This window comes from Emydura macquarii, unplaced genomic scaffold (assembly GCF_026122565.2).
Source record: "Emydura macquarii macquarii isolate MOO-44397 ecotype Brisbane River unplaced genomic scaffold, CSIRO-AGI_Emac_v2 contig_2846, whole genome shotgun sequence".
Taxonomy (NCBI): Eukaryota; Metazoa; Chordata; order Testudines; family Chelidae; genus Emydura; species Emydura macquarii.
Genome location: NW_027132983.1, coordinates 5,123,750 through 5,136,425, shown reverse-complemented (window position 1 = coordinate 5,136,425; position 12,676 = coordinate 5,123,750). Strand labels below are relative to the sequence as shown.

Here is a 12,676-nt window from a genome sequence, read left to right as displayed (position 1 = left end):
AGGGATGCACAACTAAGCATATGCTTGAGTACTCTGCAGAAGTGGTACGCTAATGAAGGGCATATGAAAATAAATAGCTCAACTCTTAAACGTGGCTTACAGTGAAAAGTAAAAGTAGAGAACGTACACCAACATGTATATAAATAAAAAGTCAGCAAATGCATTTGGTCAGGAAACACTCCCACACAGAAAACACAAAATGACTATGTAGCTCAAGAAAGCTATATTTCACAGCACTGAGTAATAGCCCCTTTGTTTTTTAGCAGCTATTTGCACATTCCACTGCAAAAATTGCACTACAGAAAAAATATCAAATTGCCAGTGTGAGGACAAAGATCAAAATCTTTATTTCTCAAGAAAATCCAGTACTGTATTCCATGTGCTTTTGTTTCCTGCGAAAGAAACATTAAAACAGGAAAGAAAAGGTTTTTCTGTCATTGTAATGGAGGCCCTCACCCCAGGAGCTACCCCAGTGGTCCTGTGCAGCACTGCAATTGCAGCGCTGCCTCAGTTTCCCCCGGCGGGGTTTCAGTAAGTCCAATGAGCATATATGAGCTCCTTCAAGCATCTAGTTTATTTAATCCAAAGGCAGAACATTATACATATAGGCTCCACCCTCTCCAGCCAGGAGAGAGGGGCTAAGGGCCATGTTAACCTTAGCCCATCAATCCCCACTTATTCCCATGTATCTTGCTAGTGAAACCCTCTTGATACAGAGCCTTCTTCTGCAGTCAGACCCTCTTATCATCCAGGGAAGGGTCTTTCCCTTCAGGTCAAATCATGATCAAATTATGACAACTTTCCCTCAAAATAGCATCTAATTCCTTTGCTCTGCAGCTCCTGATGCTGCCTAGCAAAGTCCATCCGTTGGAAGGTAGTTTTGGCAAAAACTCTTCCCTTTTGGAGCCTATTCCACCTAGGAACATTCTTCCTTGGCTTCCTTTCCTGGTGAGCCCCCTCTGCAGCTCCCTTTGAGAAGCTCCCCCCTAAGAGCTCTCTCTTTCTGTGTCCTGTGCCTCTCTCCAGAGGGGGAGCCTCTATGCTTTAGGCAGACCCCATTGGGAGTAGCTCCCTTACCAGCTCCCCTGAGGAGTTCTTTCCCCAGGGCTTCTTTTCGGTGTGTTTTCTCCTGCCTGAGCCCCTATAATCTTTTATAAAGCCCAACTGTTCCTTAACTAATTAACTATTTCCCAGTTACTCTAGGTTAACAACTTCCAGGCCAACCTGAGCTGCCTCATTCCCCTTGTGGAGCATGTCAGAGGTAGAGGGGGCCAGTTATCCTCTGACCATCATTTCTAATGCTTTCTGTTTGGGTTGCAAATGATGTTGCTTTTCAGCAAGGTGGCTGCTATCTGAAGTAACCTCAGAAATACCACTGAGGAGTTGAGAGAAACAGGGTGGGTGAGGTTATCTCTTTTATTGCACCAACGTCTGTGGGTGAAAGAGAGAAGCTGATCTTCAAATATCTCCAATACCCAGGGGCTGGCACAGCTACAACACTGCAAATAATTTTAAGTTGAAACTTTCTTGATTACAAAGATTACTAGTGCAAACTGTGGATCAAGTCCTACCATCATTCTTTGGGCATGTGGAAGATCCTAGGGAGCTGATCCAATGCCTTTTGATTTCAATGGAAGGACTCCCAAGGACTTCAGTGGGTATTGGATCAGACTCTATGCATAGCAGAAATGTTTTCAAAGGAGGAGGCTGAAGACTGCAAAGAGGCCATACAGGGAAATTCTCCACCCCATATGCATCATCAATGTAAGGTGGGGAAAAGAAGGCCTTTCCCATTTCCTCTGGCCAAAGATATTTAGAGGTAGTTGAGTTAGGTTCAGCTTAACAAGAATACAACAAAGGAGAGGACTCTGGAAAGGGGACATATTTGAAGAATGATGGTTCCTGAATCTCCATGACCAGGGAGATTTACCAGAAACCTGTGCCTGCCTGAACATAACATCTTAAGGAACCTCATGCATCTCTTTGGCCTAAAGTTTGCCCTAAAGAGTTGTGTGCACAGCTGCCACTTTGGTTAATGGTGAATATAATGCCCAGCACCCTTGCTGAACACAGTCTCCCTAGTAAGCACCAGAGCCAGGTTTGCCAGCTGCCAAAAAGGCAGGTTTGGTTACTTTATTTCAACCTGCTTAAATAATATGTGAAGGTATTTTAGACAAGTTATTACGGTAGAGCAGCAGACAATGGTCTCCCCTTCAGTAAGTCCTATAGATTGAAGGCACGCCTAGATTTCTATACACTGGTCAGTAATTTCTTTCAGCGAGACAATCAAACTGCTTCCAGCCAGATGGGCTCTAAACAGCCATTCCCTAGCAACGGGGGAGTCAATCCAGAAACATATACTGTGCTATCTTCATGCAGACCTCTCATGGACTCTCATGCTCTGTGAGGGGAGAAGACTAGGGTGAGAAGAGTGCACATTTCCAGGAATGAAACATTTCAATGCTCTTCTTTTGCTTGGAATTGGAGCTAGGACATGTTTATCACATACAATCCTCATCAGCTATTGGAGTGGTAACTAATACCACACCCTCCTTAGGAAAGGTCATTTGACCATCTCTCTAGGCCAGATACCCAGATGAGGGGAAAACATCAAAGCACCACTGGACCAGATTCCTGGCTCAGACTAAGTTTGCTTGGCTCTGTAACAGCTACCCTGCAACTGCTCGTAGACAGAGGCACAGAGATGTGAAGTGATTTACCAAAGGTCACACAAGCAAGTTATTAGCAGAACTGGGAACAGAACCCAGGCCCTGAGAATCTCAATACTGTTCCCTAGCTACTAGATCATGCTGCCTCTAACACACAACCCTATTGCTTTGTACTTTATTCTACCTTCTACAGACTATTACAGCTAGTGAGATTCATAATGGTTTGGTTGTCTTGGGGTATTGGCAAGAGTTTAAGAAGCACAATACTAATTTACATCAGCTGTTGCACAATAATGCAAAACTGTTGCAGTTTATAGCTGCATAGAAACCTGACTAATCTTCAGTTCTGACCAGAGAAAACAGCAAAAAACATGTAACTGGAAGACAGTGTCTATGTGTAGCACTAGTCAGGTAGGTACAGGAAACCCCCTCCCCCTCATCCTGCCTGCCTCTGCCCAAAATGGTTATTGGTTTGGGATGCTGACACATTAACAATATGATGCAGTATATTCTACTTCAGTATCATTTTTTGTTAAACAATTCCCCTCCTTGTTACAAATATACATGGCCATCTGAGTGGAGTGCACCATCTTGAAGTCTTCAGAAAATCTGAGAAAAATATTTAAGATTATAGTTTTAAAATGTACAGGTGATTGGAGCAGGCTGTACAGGTTGGCCTTTTCTTTTCTACATTCCCTATAGACACCACATTAACACTGGATTCTTGTTCAGTTCAAGATTATGGTCTTGAAAGCCCTGAATTATGCCTATGTATTATTTATACATCAGCGGTGTGCTTGATACTTATGAACCTGGTTTTGTGGGACTGTCTCTCACTCTATATCCCTGATACCACTTAAGCTTGGTTGAGAGTCTCTTGTTAATCTGAACTCTTGACCAATGGCAGGTTCCTTCGGCCATGGCACCTGCCTTTGGAATTGTCCCTCATGAAATCCATCACAGCCCATGTCCAGCAGTGGCCCTCAGGGCATGATGCAAGGTTCATTTATTTAATTACAATTTTGACTGACTTTGTGGCTTGGTTCTTAGTTTCTGTTATTGCAAGGAGCATATATAATTTTTGTTTTGATCTCTGTAATTATGGCCTTCTGTAACGGGGTTGCACTCACCACTCTTGCATCTCTTGCTGGTGAATGTGGGAAATAGCTCTGCAGGTCCCAGCGCCCCCATGTGGTTGTGTCTTGCTCATTACTGCCACCTTGGGACCCACGTCTCTTCAAAGCCTATGGTGTCTGCTTCATGACACAGCCCTCCAGCCATGCCACAATCTGTGCTCTCCCCCGTTCCAGGGGATTCTGCAGTCCCAGTCTAGCCATTTCCTTCAATGGCAACTGCAGTCTACTGTACAGCCCTTAAGTCAGTCTCAGCGGCTCCTTCTCCAGAGCCAGCCACTGCTCTGTCCAAGGTGCTGACCTCCCTCGACCTGCACGGCAGCCAGCCTTCCTAACTGAACTCCTGGGAATGACTGCCCCTTCCGCTCTCTGCTGGCTGCCTATAGTCCCGAGGCTGCCTATAGTCCCTATAGTGCCCGAGTCCCTACCGCAGCTTGCGATGCTTTGGTGTGCGTCCTCTTACCTACCTGTGCTCTCTGTCCCAGTCCTCTTTTCCATTACCTCCTTAACGTCCCCTTCTGGGTGTGGGAGATGACTCCTGGCCAGACCCACAGTCATCACAGCCACCTCCTTCTGGACCACCTCTGACCTAACCTGGTTTCTGGGCTGCATCTTCCTAAGGGGGCACTACCTTTTTTTATAGCCCTCTGTGTGGCATCTGAAGCACCTCTTTGGCTTCTCCTTGGCCATGGGCCTCTTTCTCCTGCTCAGGCTCTTTCCTAGGGCTAGCCTCACCCTTCCATGTCAGGTATGGGCACTCCCTTTTCAGATGCCCCTCTTGTCCCCAGGACCAAACATGCCCGCCCCCTCTCTTTTCTTCTCACAGGTGGGACTTCCTTTTCTTTCCCCGGATGGGGCTTCTGTCCCCAATCCTGGTAGGGTCACTCCGTTCTCCAGGGTCCCTGTCAGTCACAGACATAACAGGGTGCCATTTCAGCCACTGGTTGCCTGACCCTGGTCTCTTGCTTCTGCCCTCACTCCCCACAGCCTCTATGGATTTCCTCACTCAGCAGCTTGAACAAGTATAACTGCTCCTCCTCCAGCTGGGCCACATAGGCCTGCAGGTTCTCCTGTGCCTCTCACTGTTTTTGTTGGATCCTGAGCACCTGCTGCTGTAGAGCCTGATGTTGCCCTTCCTGCTTGTCAGCCCCTATTAGCAGGGGTTGTGTCCTGGGAGCCCAATACGGCAGGGCACTTGAGCTTTCTGCAAAACAAGCTTCAACTAGCTGTGGATCCATAGTTTCTCCACCTCCCTGAATTGCCTTAGATCAGGGTTTATCTTTTCACCAGACTTCTCCTTGTCCCCTCGTATCAGGGCCAACCACGATTCACCATCTCTCCAACCCCTCTGCTGGACAATATTCCCCATAGTCTCCTATCCTCCCCTTATGACAGGGGTGACCGTCTGCCTGTGTTCTCCACTTGTTACAGGGTTGCACTCACTGCTCTTGCACCTCCTGCTGGTTAGTCTGGGGAATAGATCTGCAGGTCCCAGCGCCCCATGTGGTTGTGTCTTGCCCGCCGTTACCTCCACATTAGGACATACATCTCTTCAAAGCCCGCAGCATCCACTTCATGAGGCAGCCCTCCAGCTGTGCCACAATATGTTTCTCCACACCTCCCCAGGGGATTGCAGTCCCAGGGTATGTCTATATTGACAGTGGCACTGTTGGCACTGCCAGATCGATTCTGCTGGATCAATTGAGCGGCAGTGGAGACCTGCTCAATTGATCTGGAAGTCAATGGTGTTAATCCACCCCCGCAAAAAGATTAACGCTGCGTCGACAGGAGGTCATTTCCTGTCAGCACAGTGTAGTGGGGATGCCGTGGTAAGTAGAAGTTAGGAAGATGATGGGAGATATGCAAGCTGCACTACATAGCTTGCATATCTCCCACTGACTGCCACTGAATTTAACCAGCAGTGTACACCAAGCCCTAGTCTAGCCACTTCCTCCCGTGGCAGCTGCAGTCCACTGTCTGGCCCTTAAGTCAGGGCTCTCAGCTGCTCCTTTTCCAGAGCCAGCCACTGCTCAGTCCAAGGTGCTGTCCTCCCTCGGCCGGCAGGGCAGCCAGCCTTCCCCCCTGATGCTCCTGAGAATGACTGCCCCTTCTGCTCTCTGCCTGTATAGGGCCTCCTCAGCCCTGACTGGCTTCTCCTACTGCAGCTTCTCTAGGGCAGCTGCCCCACCACTTCTCCTTCTGAGAGTGAGAGCCACTGTCAACGTTAGTGGCATCATTTGTATGTTATTTTCTGTTCTTGTTATAGTTAGTAATAAGTAACTTTACTTTTTTTCTCATTCCAAGTGTCATGAAAATATTTTGCCTATAACTAAAATGCGTGTTTTGTTTGGCATTTTTAGATGCCATTAACAGAGAAGCTCTCCACAAAAATGTTGATAAACGCAAAGCTCAAATTTAGGTTGTTGACCTTGTTACTGATTCAAGTTCTTTAGTAAACAAGCAAATCATTTTGACAAAAGGGTTTCCATCAAACAAGCCATTTTCTAGGAATTCAATATCATTTATGACAATAACCTACTAGCAATGCTCCTACTGTATTGACAGTATCATCAGGAGAGTACACACAGACATTTGTTGACTTCATATCCAGGAAAATTCACAACATTTCTTTTCCAAGCATGACAGTTTGGTTCAAATTGTTTATCTTTTTCCCCATATCATCCATCTGGAGAGAACCAGAAAAGTATAAAAACACATTTTAAGCTTTCGTTACAGTTCTTTTCTCAGGCAATTAAACTGAAACAGGCATTGAAAATGTGTGTTGGGAAAAGCAACATTCTTAGTTTCTAAAATAAGCTTTTAACATTTTAAAAACCAAAACATATACTGGGCACTTGCCAGTTTTGCCTAATATGAATGGAGCAGCTTTCTTTAGTATATGCAGTGTTGTTATTTATGATTTTTATCACAATAGAACATCAAGGCTCCAATCAAGATTGGCACCTGACTCTATTAGACCCCGTGCAACATAGTAAGCGACGCCAGGAAAAAAAGTTGCAATATAAATACACAAGACACCCACCCACCCATCTATTGGAGTGCAAGAATGCTGAGGTGGAGGACTCCCTCTACTAATAAACATTAGAAAACCAAACCAAAACAGCTTGATGCCTACACAGGATGATTGTTGTGGCTCTTGTAGCTTCATTCAAGTAGCTGGTTGAGAAGACTGGCAGTGGTTATATTGGTTTTGATGTTTAACATCAGACTTGCTTGAGGTTATTTGCTTGTAGACATTGAATCTTAGATGTTGCTAGACTTCTACCTCTTCGTGTCCATCCAGAAGGATGGAGAAAGCACAGGCCTCTATCAGGCATGGTGGCATTGCATAACCAGAAGGCCAGCAATCTCTGCAGCAGCCATTACAAGTCATGAAGGCCGAAGGAAGCAAGCAGGCAGCAAAGCTTCTTCCTTTAGTTCAGTATTTAACATCAATAGAACAAAGGCAATTTATACTAGTTGAGGAGCTACCCCTGTAACTGAAGGAGGACAGCAGGTCAGGAGACTGAGAATGGATCTGCCTGGGATGGCAAGAAAGGATGCGAAGAGTGGGAGAATACTCCCAAAGTTTGCACGGTTTATAGACATGCTCATTTTCACAGGCTTCTGGACAAAACTTCCAAGCCTTTTGAAATTCACCTCTGACTCATCCACATGTCAGGGATTATTAGTGATCCTAGAAGCACTCAGTGTTTACACCTTAGTAAAAGGGAGGGAAATGCTACATTATAAAAATGTTGTAAAGAATATTATCTCAAGAGAAAGCGCCTGCAATAAACTTAGTACAACAGTTCAAATGGAGGCACTACATATATCCTCATTATAAACAATGGGCGGTTTTCCTAGGGGATCTCAGCCTGAACTGGTATCCTTTTTGAAGACTGTCCCGAAGAGAAGATCTGGAGTATATACTCATATCTGTGCATGCACACACAGCCATGCTAAAACTAGGTGCTTGATTAACATGGACCTCCATGCCCTACTGTTCTGGTGCATGCCACTCCTCCCTTACCATCTACGGATCTAGTCAGATCAGGAACATAGGAAGCAAAATAATCTTTTTTCTAATACAAACACTGATTATGCATCAGTAGCAAAAGAAAGGCTATACAAGAAAAAATTACATGCAAATATTCAAGAGACCTAAAGAACTTAGAAACATGACAAGAGAAAGATTCAAGGCATTGCCCTTGAAAGAAAACATAGAAGAAACATGCCCTATTGATGGAAAAGCTCAACCTCTGATTTCAGTATGTTGCCTTCGAGTTTAAGGTTATGGCTACTGCAAAGAAGAGGGGGAAGGTTTAATCAGGGCATGTTTGCTGAAAGCTGCAGCAGCAAGAAAGTGAGCTTCTGTAGAGATAGCCATAAAAACAGTGTGATTAACAAGAAGGGCTGCCAGGGTTGTGATTTAGTCATTCCTGCCATCCCACAATTGCCACACCATTTCTGTCTTTATTTACCTATATTTTGGTGCTGCACCAGCAGCCAGTAAGAGGTTCCAGAGAAGGGGAATGTGGACGGATGTTGGAGGAGAGGGGACAGCTGCCAACCTAAGTATTTCTTGGATTTACCTCACAAGGAAAAGGATTTGAGCAACACATCCCTAATTCCAATAGCATGTGTGTTTTATTTATTTTTGGCACTACACTCCTGCTCCTATGCAACCAGCACAAGGTGAGCGGTGCTGGCAAGGGGAAATCTTTGCAATGATCATTAGGACTGAACATGCTCATTCTTAGGAAAAAGTCTGTAAGGTTTTATTCTTGTTTTAGCTGCCTGCCTGTCACCAGTGTCATGCCAGTGACCCACTAGCTATTGGCATCTACTGGATTTTGCAACGTTCCTTCATGGTCAATCACATTGTTCTAGCCAACCCACCCACTGTGACTGGCATTTACAGCAGCCTTGATTTGCATGTTGCACACTACAGAATTCAAACTAGAATTTAAAAAGTCTTAAAACAATTGATTTACAAGTGTGGACCTAATTTATATTCATTTTTGGCACCTTCCCTGTAGAAGTTGGACCTCATCCAAATTGTTGTCACTCTGTCCAAAGGGAAGAAGATTTTACAATCCCCTTTCAAGATGAGAATTTGTTTTTCTTGATCCCTTTAATATGGGCACGAATACCAGGGATGTGGCCAGCGAGTCTGCTCACCGTGAGAGCTTACATGACAACACCCCCATTTTCTCAGGCAGAACGCCAGGCAGGATCTATTACCATGTATTCCATGACTCAGCTGTCCCAGGCCCTATTTTCAAGCTGGAGGTCAGGATTCAGTTCCCCTTCCATCTATTATTCTTCCCCCAGGAAAAGCCTTGTTCACTTCAAGAGGCTGTGTGGTCTGGGATGAGGATTATCTCTTATTCAGTGCATGTAGAAAACCTAGCAGAATGGGCTTCTAGGCATTCTTATAATATTTTTATTTCATGGTGAGTTTAGGATTTGGACCATTGGTTATAGATAGGATGGGGTCAGAGGAGAGATGTCTGTAAGACACCTTACAAAGCATATAGTTAAACTTTGCAGCACATGTAATAAAACATACAGCATAAAAGCACAAACATCCTTTTGAAAGGGCTTCTTGGCAACCATGCATTTAGCTATCACACTTGCTCTCTGGAAAACGGAATCTTCTTGACTGCAGAGCCAGTGGTAACAGAGGTGAGGGGAAAAAAGAGGAAATATAGGATTAGAAAATGGATTTCTCTTTGCTTTTAAGCTGTCACCTTGAAACCTCTCTCACAAATCCTGAAAGCTTGTCTACCATGTTAATGAACTGGATGGATGAGAGTTCACAAAGAGTAATGCTTTGAGTCCTTTAAACATGTTATTAACAGTTAATGATTTCTAATTAATTGCTATAGAAACCTTAATGATTGGGTCTTTCAAATATCACATCAGGATTTTTCGCTTCTCTTCTCCATACAATCAACATAAATTTGGGCATGTTGGTTCATGGCTTGACTATTGTGGGGGTAGTGAGCATTATCAATGTACAAAATAGTTCATCGTAGAGTTTTAAATTACAGCAGGGATGTATTGATTAAATCAAAATAATTATTGTTGAAAAAGAGCAATGGTAGGTCTTGGAGAAAGCTATCACCCATTAGGTCATTTAATCTTCTGAAACTAATTGCAATTTGAAGTTTTATTGATTTGAGAATCCATACTTCAAATGGCAAAGAAATCATGCATCTATTTGAAAAGGACTTGGAAATGCTGTGAATAGCCCTTAGTATAATGTAGTTGGACTAACTAATGTAACAGGATTAGAAAATGCAAAATTTTAACAGTTTGGCAAAGGATGTGATAAATTCATTGTCATTTGGAGCCTTTAAATCAAGCCTGGATGTCTTTTCAAATATAGGCTCTAAAGTTCAACCACATGTTATTGAGGTTGATGTAGGAAATACTGGGTGAAATCTTCAGTGTTTGTTATGCAGGAGGTCAGACCAGCTGAATATAAAAGTCCCAGCTGGATTTTCCTATGAATCTAAGAAAAAACTACAATGGGGGTGGACGGGACCCTTAAAATGGTGCTGGTGAGGAACAGATAGCTCACTGCTGTTATACAGCACAACACACCTGATGCCATCCCCGTGAGTAGGGTTGGGTCAGGTCAGGACAGTAAACAGATTGGGGACCTATTGTATTAATTTCAGTGGAATATATGGGACCAAAGAGCGAAAGGTGTCAGCATTAAATAGTGTTAAACAAGGTTCAGCGCTAGGTATACAGACCCTTCAGCCTGCTTAGTGCCATGGAAAAACATTATTACAAGCCTTTTAACTTTTTATTAAAAACATAAAAAAGGAAAAACAATTAAAGCATTTGAAATGTTTTTAAAGTAAGTCTGTCTTAATACTTTACATCCCTCGTTCCCTTTCTCTGTAGCTGGAGAGTTTTTAGAAGGAAAACCCCTATTTGACAGTCTTAGATGGTAAAAACTGTCATTTTGGGGAACAAGAGAAGAGGTTAGTTGAGATGGGCTGGAACTATTGTTATTGCTCTTGCTGTTAAAGTCTGATTCCATTTTCTAGAAACACACGCACCCGCACCTACCCCCCCCCCCTTTTGTCTTTGTTGCCTTTCTTTGTAGCCTCATTGCAGGAGAAATGCAAGCACAGCAGATGGTCTGATCAGCAACTCCAGAGACCTGGCAAACTTGTACCAGCATCAGGCTTGGATGGGCATTGCTGTAAACCAGTGACCAGAAATGTAGCTAAAAATCAGTGTCGCACAATATGCGGTTTTGGCTGGCCAAGCCAGACCCTTATTAAAGAGAAGGAAAAAGGAGAGATACAAGAGAAGATAAGGAAGGAAAAGGACACTGTCTCTTTCCCTAGCTCTCCCCCAAAGTCTCACATCCCAGGTGGTATTTGGGATTTAGCTGAAGTCAGTGGGGGTGGTGGTGTCATCTTGGTCCCTCTCTGGCCCAGTGTAGACACAATGGTTCCATGAGATGGGGGGGGGGAGGGGAGGAAGGAGGAGGCAGCCATGATGGTGATGTTCACTTCTTCCCATTCTCTCATCTTTTACTCAGCATTTATATTCATGCCCCCCCCCCCCAAAAAAAAATCTTTTTGAAGATCCCAAAAGGGAGCAACAGGCAAATAGACCATCCCTACTTATTTTGTCCAGCAAGGCCTAATTTCCAGCAAACTAGTATTGGTTCTCCGATTTCTGGTTACACACTGTGTATCAGACATGATCTTAACACAGTCCTGGAATTAGATCAGTAGGCCTTTTTATTTCACCTAATTCAGTCTTTCCTCCCCCCCCCAATCAACATTTATTATCCAACAGTCGACCTAATCACAATTAAGATAGTTTGCAGGTCCAGTTACCACAACAGACATTAGATGTCTAAAATACTGCCATATCAAATGCTGTGGTATTTCAGAAGATGGCACTCTCCCATTTGAGTTAAAACAGATGTCACAGGGCACTGTGCTAACTGACATGCCATCTTCTGGATGACACAAAGACAAGCTCCTAGTTACTTGTGGTCATTAAAGAACCAACTAAGCTTTCTATGTACCACTACCACCACGTTCTTATCAATAAATCTCTAATCACTTCACAAAGGAGGTCAGTATCATTATCCCCATTTTACAGATGGGGAAAACTGAAGCAGAAGGAAATTTACTAGCCCAATGTTAACCAGCAAGGAATAGAACCCATGTCTCTCAAGTGCCAGTGTCAAGAAACACTAACGTACACTACCTTCCATGTACAGAGACCATTTCACCCAACACTGAATTACAGCTCTCTCTAGTATGGAGGGTGGGAACCAAAACAAGAAAAAACAGTGACAGCAACATTGCTTGATAATGTTCTCAAAGACAAGGGAAGAATAATCTTATATAGTCATAAGTACAGGAGACAGAAAGTGAGCTTTAGAGCTGGAACTTGGCCAGAACAGTGAGGCTTACACCTCTATGTTGCAAAGCATGCCAATGGACTGAAGATGTGTCTTTAGTTCTCATATGAAAGATGGTGACATAGGAATTAAAGATACCTGTATACATATACTGCATGTGTGAGAGAAATCCAAATGTAATTTCTACATATTATGGACACAAGTAAACTCTGGTGATTGTCCTGTCTCCTGTCATGTATATGAAGATGGAGTTGGGTGGATACACTCTCCAGAATACCTGAGAGAGAACTATATTCTCTAATACTACCCTCAAAAGTGTCTTGTTCCCCTCCACCACCAAGGAAATTTGGCACTAGTGAAAGGAGCCAACACAGGGCTAGAGTGGAGAATGGGACACATTCAGACCCTCTGCACTGGGAGTGAATGTCAGCTCGAGTCTAGCCGGTGCTCCCTGCAGCCAT

The 12,676-nt window shown here is 43.9% G+C and overlaps 1 long non-coding RNA gene across 4 annotated transcripts in view; it reads right to left on the bottom strand.

The window, feature by feature from the left end:
* Nucleotides 1–12,676, bottom strand: part of LOC137166382 (uncharacterized) — an 85,353-nt gene that overhangs the window by 59,340 nt on the left and 13,337 nt on the right. The window lies entirely within an intron of this gene.